A 4,020-nucleotide genomic window follows, 5' to 3' on the forward strand; every position below is an offset into this window, starting at 1 on the left:
TCTTTATTCTCTGCTGGTACAACTGACCATGACCCATGGCAGTCAACCTCTTCTCTTCAATCAAATTCAGCTAGTCATATCTGGTTTGGCACCATTTAGCTTCTGTCAACTTGGCTTCCATCAAAATACCCAATGATGGGATCTTAACTTCTACTAGGAGTACAACTTCCATACCATAAACAAGTGAGAAAGGGGGTGCCCATGTTGAAGTGCGGATGGATGTACAGTACCCATGCAAGGAAAATGGGAACATCTCATGCCAATCCTTGTATGTCACAACCATTTTCTGAAAGATCTTCTTAATGTTCTTGTTTGCAGCTTCAACAGCCCCATTCATCTTAGGTTTGTATGGAGAAGAATTATGATGTGCAATCTTGAAGTCTTTACAAAGAGCTTCCACCATATTATTGTTCAAGCTAGATCCATTATCAGTAATGATCTTACTTAACACACCATACCGGTATATAATCTGATTCTTGATAAACCTCACAACAACTTACTTGGTTACATTTGCATACGACGCTGCTTCAACCCAATTCGTGAAGTAATCAATAGCCACCAAAATGAACCGATGTCCGTTCGAAGCTTTAGGCTCAATCATGCCAATCATATCAATTCCCCACATGGAGAGGAAATGACATTCAATAGTGTCAGAGGAATATGAATCTTATCTACATATATTTGACACTTGTGGCATTTCTTCACAAACTTGCAACAATCAGATTCCATTGCCACCCAATAGTAACCTGCTCTCGACAACTTCTTAGCCATAGCATGTTGTCGCACCCCAAAATTTGACTTTGGCTTTGTTGACCACATCTTGATTAATCTCGTTGCCTCGTATTCATCTCAATTTCTTAAACTTTGCGTGACAACTGGTTTGATTAGGTTTTGTGTGTTTTCGTTGCTTACCGTGTTGTATTTCGTTGTTTTAGCAAAACCTGGCCGATATCGTTGCCTCGTATTTATCTCGCTTATCTCTTTTGTGCGTGGCATCGCTTCAATTAGGTTTTGTGCGTTTTTATCTATTTAATTGTTTGTTTGTCGGTATTTTGACTGTATTTCGAATATATTAGAGTTTTCGTATTGTCCGATTATTTGTGATTGTGTTTGTCAGCGTTTTCGTGATGTCGTGTTGATTTTATTATTGCCTAGGGTTGTTTATTTAATTACGTGTTGTGCCGTGTGATTTAATCGAGTCTGTTTGAGTCGTGTTGTTGATTTTACTGGTTTACCGGTTTACTGGTTTATTGGTTTTATCAATTTGTCTGTTTTGCTGTGCAAATTGTCATCATTTTTATCGCGTTCGTGTCGCTCGATTTTATCGTATTTTAATTGTGTGCCGTTTAATATTATTTGTGCTTAATATTAATTGTGTTTAGTTGTTAATTAGTTTATTTAATTAGGATTAATATTATATTAGTTTATTATTATTATTATTATTATATAATATATAAATTATATTATTAATTTATGTTAGATATTTTTTTAGGTTTCCTATTGTTTAAGTAATCTAAATATATATTATTAATTTATGTTAGATTTTTTAGGTTTCCTATTGTTTAAGTAATCAAAATATATATTATTAATTTATGTTAGATATTTTTTAGGTTTCCTATTGTTTAAGTAATCTAAATATATATATATATATAGATGTTGTTAGTAAGAAAAGAAAAAGGTGGATCAGTAAGAAAAAACGTGTGGTGAGAGAAACAAAGAATTGAAAAGAAATATTTTTCCAAAAGCATTACCGTATTTCACTTGTTCATTTTCGGTAACCCAAAATCGTCCCGATTATTCACCGAAACACAAAACCGATTTCATATCTTTGAAGTTCGTTGAGTCCAGATCACAAATATCCAAGGTTCATTTCATTCCGGCGTCGTTTCACCGATCAAAAGCGACGTTGAAGTCAGGTACTCACGAAGGCAGCCAGCACTGCGTCGGTGACGGTTTCCAGCTTTCGGTCGATCATTTGGACGATCAGAAGTTCATCCTCTTCACACAAGGTAATATTCTTCACTTATCTCTGAAATCGGCAAAGTTCCGGCTTGCCGACATGTGTTTTATATATTATTATTTATCTATATATATATATATATATATATATATATATATATATATATATATATATATATATATATATATATTATTTTTCTCTATTATATATCTAAATAAATATATATATATATATATATATATATATATATATATATATATTTATATATATATATATATATATATATATATATATATATTATCTTTGTATATATATATATATATATATATATATATATATATATATATATATATATATATTATTTTTGTCTATTATATATTATTTGTCTAAATGTACATATATATTATTTTTGTCTACTATATATTTATTGTCTAAAATATAAATAAATATATATATATATATATATATATATATATATATATATATATATATATATATATATATATATATATATATATATATATATATATATATATATATATTACTTTTGTTTACTAAATATTGTTTATATTTTATTATTATTTTGCATATATGTTTTATTTAAATGTTAGTTAAATTAATTATTTGTTTAAATGTTTATTTTAATTAATGTTTATTTATATCAAATGTTTATTTTGTCTAAAGTAAATGTTTATATTGTTTTTTATATTTGTTTATGTTGTTACTAACCGTTTCGTTTCAGTTTCAGCTCGATTAACTCCACTGACTATTCGTAATACTAACTATTCATAGCTAACTGTGTTGTAATAATTTACTTTCTCGCATTTTTTATGTTCTGTATTGTGTGTTTAATCGTATTGTTCACGTTTTATGTTAAAAAATCGAAAAATCCAAAAAAAGAGAAACCAGATGCGATTCCAACGGTCGCCGTTTAAGAAACCCTTTTCACACACTCACAAGCTTACTCTTGGGCTTCCTTATAATGAGCCCATTTATTTATTGTTTCAGGGTTTAGGCTCATTCAAATCTTTTGCCAGCTTTGGCTTTTCAGTTTAAAAACATTTTCAAAAGGACGTGTCAGTCTCGAAGCCTCCCGCCTAGGTCGAGCAAGAGATGGCAAGACACGCCAATCTAAAATCAACAAAACAGACTTTCCCCTAGTTCTTTTAGGAGAACTACGTGGATTCTGATTTCTCCATTGCGCCTTGGAGATACGTAGGCATGAAGTCTACGACTTTATCGAGTCCAAAAAGCAATAAAATCAAGTTCTTTTCTCATCTCCCCAATCAAACGATCAAAGCGAAAAAAGCAAAGCATTCACATAAACATAAGCAAAAAGGTTCCTGTGGAGTACCACAGATGTAGAGGGTGCTAATACCTTCCCTTTGCATAACCAACCCCCGAACCCGTAACTCTAAAGGGATTTATCGTTATTTTTCCCTTCCTCTTTTTGGATAAAATAAAAGACGGTGGCGACTCTTGCATTTAAAATATTTTTCAAACGGGTTAAGTTCAATCAATACTTAATCTCGTGAAAAATCCCGCCGCGACACATGTCCATTGGAATGAGTACAAACGGAACCTTCATGGACTTCAGTCATCAATAAGTCTACTTTGTGTCTATCCACGCATCTGAGCAGAACCATATCAAAGTTTCTCTTATAAAGCACATCACCATTCAGGTAGAAATTACCAGCTAATCTTCTGAAAGTCTTCTTATCTTTCAAAGATTCCCCAGGCGGGTAAATCTGACTTTGGAGGAAACATTTGATGTCAAAGTACCACGGCTTTTCATCTTTGACTTCTTCAACAACAAACACATGAGCTGGCCTATCAAGACGCATCATAAAGAGATTAGGGACTTCATTCCAGAACTTCACCATAATCATTGAAGCCAACATTGCAAGGGCATCTGCCATCCGGTTTTCATCTCGAGGGATATAATGAAACTCAACCTTTGTAAAGAAAGATAAAATCCTCCTCGCATAATCTCTATATGGTATCAAACCGGGTTGATTCGTCTCCCATTCACCTTTGATCTGATTCACAACCAAAGCCAA

Source organism: Lathyrus oleraceus, chromosome 3 (assembly GCF_024323335.1).
Source record: "Lathyrus oleraceus cultivar Zhongwan6 chromosome 3, CAAS_Psat_ZW6_1.0, whole genome shotgun sequence".
NCBI classification, from domain to species: domain Eukaryota; kingdom Viridiplantae; phylum Streptophyta; class Magnoliopsida; order Fabales; family Fabaceae; genus Lathyrus; species Lathyrus oleraceus.